The sequence below is a fragment of the Schistocerca cancellata genome, chromosome 1 (genome assembly GCF_023864275.1).
Source record: "Schistocerca cancellata isolate TAMUIC-IGC-003103 chromosome 1, iqSchCanc2.1, whole genome shotgun sequence".
NCBI classification, from domain to species: domain Eukaryota; kingdom Metazoa; phylum Arthropoda; class Insecta; order Orthoptera; family Acrididae; genus Schistocerca; species Schistocerca cancellata.
The window spans coordinates 82152096-82166016 of NC_064626.1; positions in this window are offsets into that span (position 1 = coordinate 82152096).

Here is a 13921-nt window from a genome sequence, read left to right on the forward strand (position 1 = left end):
AGAAAACTTTTTGAGTTTTTGTATGTGTGTGCAAAGCATTGTGAAAATATCTCAAATAATAAAGTTATTGTAGAGCTGTTAAATCGCTTCAATCATTTGTAATAACCCTGTATATCTACCTGGCTGGATATGTCAAATATACTATACCTCATTTGCAATGTTTCCCCTCATATGAGTATACTACTTACTACATATTTACTGTCTTCTGAAAACTTTAAAAGGGCCTGCTGCCAAGCATTCAAATTTAACTTTACCATATGCCATTATGTCCTTAGTTGCTCTGACCTCCCTGTGACTTCTATACATTTTTGACATATATGGTCCTGAGAATAAAACAATGTCAATTGGAAAAATACCCATTAAATTGATGCAGAATTTATAAGATTTCCTTCAGCTGCTGTCTAACATTGTTCTTTTACTAGTTAAGCATTATGAGGAGACAGACACACACTCATGGTAAACAAGGAATGAGTTTGGATTATCTTTCATTAGGGCAGTTTCTTTACTTTGCTGAGGGGGTCAGACCATGACCATCCATTCTGCTGAAATAAGTAGGTGGATGCTTATTTTTTGATTCCATCCCTATCTGTTTCTTATCCTCTGCTGTGCTACTGAGACTATCCTCAGTTTTTTTTTTCTGCCAAAATAGGGTAGCTCCTACTAAACCCCTCCTAGCTTTACTGGTTTTTCTGTCTCATCTTTTCTTTCATAATTTCGAGGCACCACACCTTCCCCTGTCAGAGTGTCCAGCTATTACTCCATTCCTGTGGATTTCCCATCAAGTGTGATATTTTTTCTTTTGTGCATAACCAAGTAAGTGATCAGTAGTGGCATTTGTTGCTGAATAATATGTTTATTATACTCTGATTATATTCTGGACTGTGATGCTCAAATACATGTCCAATCTTTCTTGTGTCTTCCTCGTCATCTGCATTTGCACCTGTTCCAAACTCTCTCCCCAGTTTGTGATTTAAGAGCAGGTTCATGTACCCTATCTTATAGGAATATACTACATATCCCTGTTCCATTCTCTAATTTTGAATGGGTAACTGACACACTTTCATGCCCATTCCTGCTTCCAGTTCATTGTAGGGCAGGTAGTCCTAGATAGTGTGCAATGTGATGGATTGCTTGAAACTCTATAAAGAAAACTCTATATAAAAAAAAGCCATTATTGTAACTTAAGATCTTATAACTGTCCTGCCCCAAGCCTGGCACAAAGCTTCTGAGCACTAGCCTTTATCTAAATTACGTTGCAGACACTGGTTTCATGTTTCCCTGCCTTCTATTCTAGACTGTGGTGCTGAAATTGGGCCTGACACTGTAAGCATTTCAGATTATGTATGCCAATTCTGGGTTCTCATAAGAACCGGGGTTTAATGCTGTCGCATTATTCATGAACATTTATGTCTTGCTGAAAGCTAGTAGAAATCTATTATCTTCTTACAGCTGACACTCAACAAAAAACAGGTGAGCCCGCACCTGTCAGCACCTTTAAGCCAACGGTGCCCCTTCCCAACTATCCCCTGCCTCTACCACATCCATTGCTATGAGACTTACGAATTTAGTCAATCAGCGAGTTGAATGTGTATGAATCTGTACCACTGTGAGTCTATTGTTACTGAGTTATCTCCACATCTATATCTAGCAGTCTCCGCAGAACTACAGCGTCAGAAAACTTGAAACACACATCATCATTCCTCAAAATTTTCATATCTCACTTGTTTAAACATCCAGTCTTTCAGGTGACTCTTTTGAACCTTAGCATATCCTCTATCATTACTAAATTGTGATGTGAATCTGGATATGCCTTACAATCCAATATCTGATTTCAGAATCTCTGCCTCGTCATGTTGTAATGCGGTTGGTATCTTCCTTGTCTTCAAGCTTTTTCTAAATATAACTCCATCTTCAATGATCCTTGAAGAGTGTATTTGCTACTACCTTATGAAATTTATTGCAGAACTCAAGGGGTCTTTCTCCTCTTTTCATTCCCACTACCAAGTCTGTATTCTCCCATGACTCTGTCTTTTCTTCCTTCCCTGTCTATAATGTTAAAGTTCCCCATGATTATTAGATTTCTGTCTCCTTTTACTTACTGAATCACCTGTTCAGTGCCCTTATATATGGAATGTTTCAAATTGATTCATATGATTTAACGAGAATATGCGCACACAGCCTTGGGGTACTTTTTGCTATTACATTTTTATTCAAAGTTTTCAATTACCTTTCACTAAGATTCAGTGTGTGCTCCACATGAAACATGATAAATATCCAAATTATAGCCAAGCTCATCATGTACATTTACAACTATCACTAGAGTTACTGCAGTCACTGATGTCGTTATATGATGTTGCAGGTCACCCAAAGTTGCTGGAGTAAGGGAGAGGCACATGGACAGAGTCATTCACTAACCCACTTTAAAATATCACATATCTCAAGATCAGGCAATCTTGGTGACTAATAGTGTAAAGTAAGGTCCATACACTCTTTACAGCCAACCAGTTGTTGAGGCAGCTCATTGCTAAGAAATGCTCTTACATGGAAATGACAGTGCAGTGATGCTCCATCGTGTTGGAAAAATGAAATTTTTGCATCTTCTCACAATTTGGAAAAACACAGATGAATGAATGAGTGTGCCAGCAGCAACAGGGAGATTTGTACTGGTAACTACATGAACTGCCAACTTACAACTGGTGCCAAAGTAAAAATTTATTTCCACCATATAATTTAAAATGCACTATCTTCCTTCATGTTGAAGATATAATCCTGTGAAATCAGATGTATCTTCTCTCTCTCTCTCTCACTGTGTGTGTGTGTGTGTGTGTGTGTGTGTGTGTGTGTGTGTGTGTGTGTGTGTGTGTGTGTGTGTGTGTGTGTGTGTATCATCATCTTGCAGATGATAAAAGATCCCTACTCGCAAGCAAAGATGGATGGAGGATTTCAGCCCACCTACCTGCCTGCTTTCTACAGTTAGTGCTGTTTGTTTTATCACTGATGAGATCCATGGTGAGCTTTGGTGATTGATTTGCTCATGTATGAGTCCACAGCTTTGAAGTAATTTCTGGCTAAAACCATACTTACATGCACTGTAGGTTGTCAGAATTTGTCTTATACACATGACCTTTATGTCATCATATAGTATATAACTGGCGAGATGTGGTGTGCAGTCATTTTCAAATGCAGCCACGTCAGTGAAATGTGTGTTGTTATAGCTCAAAACTTAACTAACTCAGAACAGAGTCCTGTACCCACGAACACATTTTTAAATTTAATGACATACATCTCACTTACACAACTGCATCTGAAAAGTGGCCACAGGCTGAAACTATCAGTTATGTATGACATCCGACATTGTGTCACAAATTTCATCTGTTTAAAAAACATTCTGACCACGTACAATAGACATAAAAATTGTTTTAGCATTTAGAAACTGCTATGTCATTGCTTATGAGTTGAGGAATAGCTTCAGTGATGCCATTCACACTGCAATTTAAAACATTATACGATCTGGTTTCATTATCCATTTCTGAGGTATTATTGGTACAAGCAGCCCTGCTGTGCTCAAACGTGGCTTTGATATCCTGAAACAGTTGACTCATATTGACTTCATACAGGTTTGCCTATTATGTCTCAGCACTCTTTTGGAAATGATGGGTGGCATGGAGGACTCTGGAATGGTGGTGTTGGTGTACCTTGTTTGGGTTCTGGCGGTGGATCTGCAGTTCAGCAGCGAATGTGGAAACTTATGGGTTGGGTTAAGGAATTGGAGTAGAATGGTAAGGCAGGGAGGAGTTAAGGTTCTGTGAGGTAATGTTCCTGGAGGTCACCATTGTATGTGTGGAATTCCAGCTTTCTTGGCTTGAATTCTTCCCGCAGATATTTATTGAGGTTCTTGATCATTGTTTCACCCTGCTTATTGTGTCACTATTGATTATGAGTCTACCACTTAGTTCATTGATTAATTTTATGTCAGATTTTGTTTGTCCAACTATGATTGGGGGAATCCTAACACAATGGGGATTGTTTTCAAGGCTGTTGCTAGCGTTAGCACTTGTTTTCTTCTGAGGTGTAAATGTTTTTTATCTCACTGTAGTCTCAATATGACACCAACACACACTATCACTTACTGGCACCAGCACATTGGGAATGAATTTATTATTCTCCTGAGGTTTTGCCTTTTGTGTCCGTTCAAACTTGTTTTGTGAGACTAGCTTAGGTCTGCTTTTGGGGCTGTAACATATACCAGTATGTCTTGGTATTTGTTTTAATTCATCTATTTTAATTTTACTTGGGAAAAGTAACTCATTGATCATGTTCCTCTATGCGAGACCCAGATGAGTCGGCTTGCAACTGATTTTTGTCCAAACTGCCTAGATGATACTTTAGGGAAGGGTGCTGCAATGGCTGTTTCTGTCAGTTATACTCTGAAATCTCTACTTCATGATGAGATTTATGTAACACAATATCTGAATGAAAGAGTGATGCAACTTTTCTTTACAGTGGAGCATGATAAGTCAAATTTAAAGTAAGAGTAAGGTAGATGGTGCATATACAGGGTGCATCAAAAAAATATATACACACTTTGAACCATCATAGAAAATTTGTTTCTGGTTCTACAATGTTAAATTTCTGGAAATGGAAAGCTTAAAGTCCATTTGGAAAAATAAATGTACTTTTCAAATGTGATTAATGTTCAAACTGGTGGCCTTCAGCATCAATACATTCCTGAGTACGAGTCACCACTGATTCCGTACATCGTACCAAAGTGTCAAATGAGATTTCTGCACACAGTGCCTGAATCTCATTCCAAAGTGTGTCCAGGTTATGTGGTTTATGTTTGTACACCTCATCTTTTACTGTGCCCCATAAGAAGAAATCCAGCGGCGTGAGGTCTAGAGAGTGTGCAGGAAACTCGATTGGTCCCCTGCGTCCTGTCCACTGGCCTGGCACATTGTGATCCAGATATGCTCGTACGTCCCTATGATAGTGCGGCGGGGCGCCATCTTGTTGGAAATAAAACTCATCATTACTGTATAATGCACAAATGGCACAGAATATGGAGTCAGCAAACAATGTTAGGTACGTTTCTCCAGTAACAGTACCTTCAAAGCAGAAAGGCCCAATGAGTCCCCTTGTAGACAAACCACACCACACATTTACACCAGGCAAATTCACAGCCTTTTCAAATGTAATGTGTGGATTTTCTTCAGCCCAGTACACACAATTGTGCCTATTGACAGTTCCATTGAGTTTGAATTGGGCTTCATTCGACCAAATTGTGCTACCCATAAATCCCGGTTCACATCTCACCATCTCGTGAACTCATTCACAAAATTCTAGCCTTCGATCTGGATCGTCATCACTTAGTTGTTGCACCAGCCTTGGAATGTACACACGAAACTTGCCTTTCTTCAGAATGCGTAGCACACTACTAGCACTTACATTACTCTCACGTGCTGCTTGCCTTGAAGATTTTTGAGGTGAACACTGAAACTGTTCCAAGACCGCAGTTGTGGAATCATCACTTTTAGCTGTACAAGGTCGCCCTGATCGACCTTTATGCACATCACACACTGTTCCATGAATTTAGAATTTGTCTCATAAACGTGTAATTGTTAACCTTGAAGGTGGTTCTGTATCATACTCACTTCTCCACTGTCTTCGAACTGCAGCTACATTCTCAAAGTTCCAGTACCACTTAATTAATGCTTCCGCGCTTCAAAGCTCAAACGCACGTCCACCATGTTGCAGTTACTTCCTTGTCACTGCTGCCACCTGTTGGAGAGACATAACATTACTTTCTCACAGATATTTAACCTTGTTGAGTGGGAAATAAATTGTCTATGACAGTTCAAAGTGTGTATACATTTTTTTATGCACCCTATATACTACTGGAGGGAGAAGGAAGGAAAATGAGGTTTTTCATTCCACTGACAATGTGGTCATTAGAGATGGATCACAAGCTTGGATTGGGTGAAGGATGGATATGGAAATTGACCATATTCTTTTGATAGGAACCATCCCAGAATTTTCCTTGATCATTTTAGGAAAACCTCAAAATCTCTGAAACTGGACGGCTGATAGCGATTTCAACCAATATTCTTCTGAATAGAAGTCCAGTGTGTGAGCCACCGTGAAACCTTGTTCGTGAATTATGAAGAACTTTTTGCATGCACAGTCAAGTGTTTGCCAGTTGTTCTGTGATCAGTTGTAGGATATTCAAAAACAGCTATCTTATATTTAACACACACTGATATGTTGTTCAGTGTTATGAGACCCAATCTCAATATAGAGCTCAGTCTTACATGAAGGACAACTGTTCTGCATGACTGTCACACAAAAACCAAACATGACAGTTTTACTTCATTTTGTCTCAACATTACGCCTCAGTGTATTTGCAATGAGCTCACTAATATGGAGTCTCGAAGGGATTGTAATGTCTGTTGTGATGCCTAGGTGTTTCTTTTTTTTTTTACCTAAAGCTTACATTGTCTGAACAGTTCTATTTCCGCATCTTCTGGCTCATGTTTCTACGTTTTAGTCTAGTTTTAGCTGGTCTTAGATCTGATCTGCCAGAGGAGTCACCTGCGTTCAAGTTTCTTAATGTACTTAATGCTTAATATTCATTAGGTTTTTTCTCACTGTAGTCTCAGAATGACATCAACACACACTATCATTCACTGGCATCAGCACATTGAGCAAGAATTACCCACTCTGCAGATATTGTGTAGCAGAGGTGAAGCACAATTCTGATTCTGTATCTGCACATGTCCTCTGCAATCTACTCTGAAGTACATTGTAGAGGGTACTTCCCATTGTACTACTCATTAGGGTTTCTTCCTACTGCATTAACTTACGAGATGCATGAAGAATGACTGTTTAAATGCCACTGTGACTGCTGTAACTATTTCAATCTTGTCTTTGATATGGTGCAATATATAGAGGATTGTTGCATATTCCTAGATTCTTCACTTAAGGCTGGTTCTTGTAACTTTGTAAGTAAGTTTTCACAGGATAGTTTTCAAACCCATGACAATCTCTGCTGCTCTTCTTTGTATACATCAAGCTCAACCTTACTTGTTAATCCTATTTGGTATGTGTCCTACACAGTTAAGTAGTTTTCTAGGATGGATTGCACAAGTGTTTTGTAAGCAGCCTCCTTTGTAAACTGATTGCATTCCTAATATACTACAAGTGAACCAAAATTTCCACCTGATTTACAGATAACTGAACCTTTGTTACTATTCAATTTCATATTCCTTGAAATTGTTACACCCAAGTAGTCATATGAGTCGAATGATTCCAATTGTGACTCTTAGAATGGAATATCAACTATGTAGGAAAAGATGGATTGCTACTTACCATAAAGAAGACAAGTTAAGTTGCAGAGAGGCTACATGTGGACATCTTTTATTCATGCCTGTCTGCAACTTGATGAGTCTTCTTTATGGTAAGTAGCAATCTGTCTTTTCACACATTGTTCATGGAACACTAACTTGTTTTTGTTTCTTGAAGTGCACAATTCTACAACCTGGCTGTTTGTACAGCTTTTATGAGACAACTACATCAGCTGCAAAAATTCTAAGGTTACTATTAATATTGTCTGCCACCTCTTTAACATATAACATGATCAACAATGATTGCAAACAGACTTCCCTGGTCCATAGATGAAGTTACTTTTCCATCTGTTCATGGCTCTATGTACAAGATAACATGTTGTCTCCTCCCTACCAAGAAATTCCCAATTCAGTCACAGATTTTGCTTGATGCCTCATATGATCATACTTTTTATAATATACATAGGTGTGGTACAGAGTCAAATGCTTTTCAAAAGCCAAGAAATATTGTACCTATTTAATTTCCTTAATCCATGACTTTCAGGATATCAAAGGAGAGAGTGTGATTTGGGTGCATGATATATGTTCTTTGAATCCAGGTGGATGGAATGGAGGAGGTCATTCTGTTCAAGATACCCTTTACATTTGAACTCAGAATATATTCTAGGACCATGCAACAGCTGGATGCCAGATATAATGTACAGTAGTTTTGTGGATCAATTCTGCTACCTCTTTTTACGTGGGCATGACCTGTGCTCTCTTCCAACTCCTGTACACAATATTTTGTTCGAGGGACCTAAAGTATAACATAGTTAGTAGAGAGACTAATTCAGCCACAAATTCTCTGTAGATATGACAGGGGTTCCACAATGTGATGGAGCTTTATTCAGTTTTAGTGATTTCAGCTGTTTCTCAAAACATTGCAACCTACAGGTACATCAGTCATCTTAGCAGTAGTGTGAATAGTTAACAGGGGCAATACTCCTGGATTTTCATTTGTAACAGAACATTTGAAAACAGGGTTTACCATTTCTACCTTTGCCTTGACACCATTAATTTCAATCATTTGTGACTGTCAGGACTCTAAAACTGGTGCCACTATGAGTCATTACATATGAACAGAATTTCTTTCGGTCTTATGAGAGGTCATTCGATGGGATTCTGCTATGATAGCATAACACTTTTGACAGGAAAGCATGACTCATTTAGTGTTTCTCTGTCAACACCATGGAGGATCTCTTCCATCACAAACTTTTCTACTTGGAACATATGTATCCAGGGTTTTGTTGAATGTTCTGAACTTTAGCCGCAGTTTCGCTACCTGTCCCTGTGCAAAGCTGAATGTTTCAAGTTCCTCATTGAGATATGGTACTATCTTTTTATCTAGTTTGTTCAACAAATAAATCTTACTATTGTTTTTTAGTTTCCCTTTGTACTTTCGTTATTGTTGCTACAACTGTCTCATGGGCATTGATGCCAGTTCCAATGTGGACATCCTCAATGTGGTCAGATCTAGTTGTTGCCATCAGATGCAATATATTTCCAATATGAGTGGGCTTCTGAACTATTTGTTCAAGGTAGTTACCAGATGAGTCATTTATTATTGTTGTGCAGGATATCTTGTCACATTTACGACTACAAAACTGTAATTTTTCCAATTGACTGTTGGATAATTAAAGCCTCCTCGGATGATCAACATATGGTTGAAGAACATACCTACTAGCAAACTGAAGTTTTGTCTAAAGTTTTCGGCTACTTCCACAGGTGAGTATGATGGTCAATAGAAAGAACCATTTATAAGTGTATGCCTACCTTTGAGACTGAGTCTTGCCCAAAATATCTTGCATGCAACTGCAATTTCTATCTTGGTGGATTTTATTTCTCATCTGCTACAATAAATACACATATCCAGTTCCCATTAACCTAGCCTTATATGCTTAAATTTACACTGAAAATCTCATTGCTATCAATTTTGAGTTTCAATCAATTTTCAGTACCTAGTAATATGTAAGTTCCGCTGCTTTTTAGGATTGCTTTACACTCTAGCACTTTGTTGTGAACACTTTGACAGATGATCACTAGGATCTTAATGGTCTCATCAGTGAATGGAGGAGGGGAGTTAATCTCTGAACCAGATGGGAAATTGTTTAATGTAAAAAAAATCTTATATTCAACCCGTACACAGCTATCTGAGTAACAACATCTGATGTGTAGTGCATGCTTGACACATTTAGAGGAAATTTAAAGTTCTCAACCCTATGGCACAAGTCCAAGAAGTTGCAGCTTAGCTTGTCCTTTGAAGTCTCTGGTTCAAGGCTTCCACTTGACTCAGAATCGGGAGACCATGATCAGTCCTTGGGACAAAGCGTCAGATTGTGAACTTAGTTGAAATTCCATAAGCAATGCTGGTCTTGTCAACCTTCTCTGCCAGTCACTGAAGTAAGTCTTTCACCTTAGAGTGCAAACAATAGGAACAGTTTGATCCAACATTCCCTACAGTCTCCAGTGGGTTACACTCTGTTCCCTCAAGGGTCACAAGAATGGCCTCTTCAAGATGTTGAACAAGGCATCCAGGCATATATACTGAGGCCACAAGGTGATGATACCCCAAGACGCACTTCTGTCACACCATTGTCAATCAAGTGGATGAGTGGTACTTCATATAGGGGAGACAGTAACCACAGGAGAGGATGTTACTTGAGGCACCTTTGTTTTTCAAAAATATCATTCAAACTGTGGATGCACTGCATCTGATGCAACATTTTATATAGCACTAAATAACTAACTTTAAACTAAGCTTGCTGGTTTTCTTTAAATTTGAGGATCTGTTATGCTTACAAGGTTCACAAGTCTTTAAGAACTAAACAAATTAGTACCCTATTAGGGGATTTGTATTAGGATAAGAGAAATACTTAGGTTAGATTTATTGATTCCCTGAAGGTACTTCGAACTTTTTTCCAAGGTTAAGATTACTAAAAAGCTCAGCAAACTTGAAAATAGAAGACATTTACAATAACTACAGATAAAGTGTGTGGAGATATATATAACTATACACCAGGATAAATGCCCACCATCAAACTGTGGCCAGGAGCAAAGTAGACCACGCTGTGGCACAACATGAAGCTGAACATAACATGCTTGATTTCAGTAGCTACTTCACCTAACCAAGGCATTTGGATTCTCTCCTCCACCACCAGCTTTCCTGAGCTGCGCTAATGGGAGTTATCCTTACAACACATTCTCTGCTCCCGAAATTATCCCCGCCTCAACCTACAGTAACATATTGTCCCCACTTTCCACCCAACAGTTTCCACCCCCTCTGTCCTATCACCTCCTCTCCATTCTCATCTCCAACTGTCTTTATTTTTCACCCTCTGCCAACGCACCTTCCTATCTTTCCCTGCCCCCCTCCTTTTTCACTCTGTTTACCCAACGTCCCTGCCCCACAATCTCCTGATGCTGGACATGTTGGCACTCTAGTCCCTGTACACTCCATCAGACAGCACTCCTCTCTTCCCCCTGCCACCCCCTCTAGACTGCTGCTTCCATCCCAAATTTTAGTTGCATTCTGGTTCAAAATGGTTCAAATGGCTCTGAGCACTATGGGACTTAACTTCTGAGGTCATCAGTCCCCTAGAACTTAGAACTACTTAAACATAACTAACCTAAGGACGTCACACACATCCATGCCCGAGGCAGGATTCGAACCTGCGACCGTAGCAGTCGCGCGGTTCCAGACTGTAGTGCCTAGAACCACTCGGCCACCTCGGCCGGCCCAGTTGCATTCTGGTACGAGCTGCTGGAGTTGGCGGTCATGACTGAGTCAGGTGTGCTTGGTTGTGGGAATGAATGGTGTGTGTTTCTCTTTTTCTGATGATGGCTGTCACTGAAAGCTGTTGTGTAAGTGTCTTTTAATTGTGCCTGTCTGCAACTTAGCTTGACATCTTTATGGTAAATAGCAGTCTATCTTTTCCTGTGTTGTCGATTTTCCTACCTGGGAATTCCATTATTTCATTTAAATTATGTATATTTTACGTGTATACATGGAAATCAAATATACTCATTAGATAGATTGTAATATGGCCAATATATACACAGGTGATAATACTGTTATAGCTATTCATCTTGTACATTTATGACCTTGTGGGCAATATTAATAGTAATCTGTACTGTCTGAAAAAAGCTGCATTAGTATTCAGTCCAATCTTGATAAGATTTCAAAGTGGTGCAAAGATTGGCAACTCGCATGATATGTTCAGAAATGTGAATGTAAATGTAGACCTTAGGGAAACATTCAACACTGACAATTAGAATAATCTAATGGAAATGTTAAAACTGATTAAACTAGATTATAGTGCCAGAAGAATAATTAAAGAACTATACAAAGAACAATCAATGACAGTAGAGATAAGAAATACACAAAAAGGAGATGGCATCCTCAAAGGTGACTGTATACAGTCTGTCCTCATCCTCATTCAGCAGCTACATAGACCATTTAATGAATTACTACAAAGAATACTGTACAGGTATCAGAATAAATTGAGAAAGAATACAGATGCCTAGATTTGCAATAGAATAGCTATGATAGCTCCAGATGAAATAAATCTCCAAAGAATCTTAGAAGTTATGGCTATAGTACTAATGCCTGAGTACAAAATGGAAATTACTCAAGAAAAAAGTGTGCTCTAAGGAACCAGAAGAAATCAGCATCGAAAGTAGAAGAAATAAAATAAAACAGGCAAAATCATACAAATGTTATGAAAGCAAAATACTTACCAATGGAAGAAGCAAAGAAGACATAAAGCAAAGAACTAAAGAAACAGAATCATTTTTCATGATTAAAAGAGTAAAAGGGTGTTCAGAACTGCATTTGACTCATAGTACTGTATGATTGTTAATCATGGACAATCAGCAAAAATTGATAGAAATTTTTTGAAGCATTTGAGATATGGTGCTGGAGACACCAGCTAAAGATAAAGTGGACAGATAAAATCATGCACCAGGAAAACTTGCAAAGAACTGGTAAAGAAAGATTATTTAGGAAAATAATAGGGTGAGGAAGACACTGGTTGATTGTTAATTTAATAAGAAATTATCAGTTCCTTAGAAATGTCACAGAAGGAACACACAATGGAAGACAGCCTGAGGAAGACAAAGACTGACATTTTTTATACAAGTTATACATAAGACCCAATTGTCAGATTCCAGTGGATCAGGCATGATGCGAAGAGAAGAATCAGAATTCCTCCAAAACCCTAAAGAAGAACGGAATATTTTACATGGGAATGCTCAATACCAAGACGCTATGAAACTAGGTGAATTAATTCACAACTGACAAACACAACGAATAAATTCAATATTAAACTACTGGATGTACAGGAAAATTATTGTCAGATGATAACCACTTTGACTCAGAACACATACAAGGCAAAACCGGCCATAACCATTTTGGGAAAAAATCTCAGACTGTTTGGCACACTATTTATAGGACACAAATCAATACTGGACTCTGTAACAGATTTCACCTTAAAATCAGAAAAATACTTTTCCTGTCTCTCAAATATTTTTCATCAAAGAAAAACAGGAAAAGTACCACAGGAATCAAAGTCAGCTCTAATAGTCATTCTTCACAAGCAAGAAGACAAAGCAGACCCACACAGTACAGAGAAATTTTGCTTCTAACCATCACATATAAAATGTGTGAAACCCTGTTAAATTAGATAGAGCCTCATATAGATTCACAGATAGGAGAATACCAGGAGGGTTCAGGAAGGAAAGATCATTCAGTGAACAGATCTGGTGCCCAGGAACACTATTAACATTGAGAAAGTCCAGAAACACCACAATAACATTTGTTGGCTTCAAGAAGTTCCATAGACTGAAAAACATCTGCAACACAATTGAAGAAAATAAGCTAATTCAGGAAGTATTAACAAATACACTGAAGAGCCGAGGAAATTGGTACACCTGCCTAACATCATATAGGGCCCCCACGAGCATGCAAGTGCCGTAACACAACCTGGAATGGACTCGACTAATGTCTAAAGTAGTCCTGGAGGGAATTGACACTATCAGTCCTGCAAGGCTGTCCATAAATCTGTAAGAGTACGAGGGGGTGGAGATCTCTCCTGAACAACACGTTGCAAGACATCCGAGAAATTCTCAATAATGTTCATGTCTCAGGAGTTTGGTGGCCAGTGGGAGTGTTTAAACTCAGAAGAGTGTTCCTGGAGCCACTCTGTAGCAGTTCTGGATGTGTGGCATGTTGCACTGTCCTGCTGGAATCGCCCAATGGACATGAATGGATGCAGGTGATCAGACAGGATGCTTACGTACGTGTTATCAGTCAGAGTCATGTCTAGACATATCAGGGGCACCATATCACTCCAACTGCACACGCCCCCATTACAGAGCCTCCCCCAGCTTGAACAGTCCCCTGCTAACATCAGGGTCCATAGATTCATGAGGTTGTCTCCATACCCATACACCTCTATCCACTTGATACAATTTGAAACGAGACTTGTCTGACCAGGCAACATGTCTCCAGTCATCAACAGCCCAATTTTGGTGTTGACGGGCCC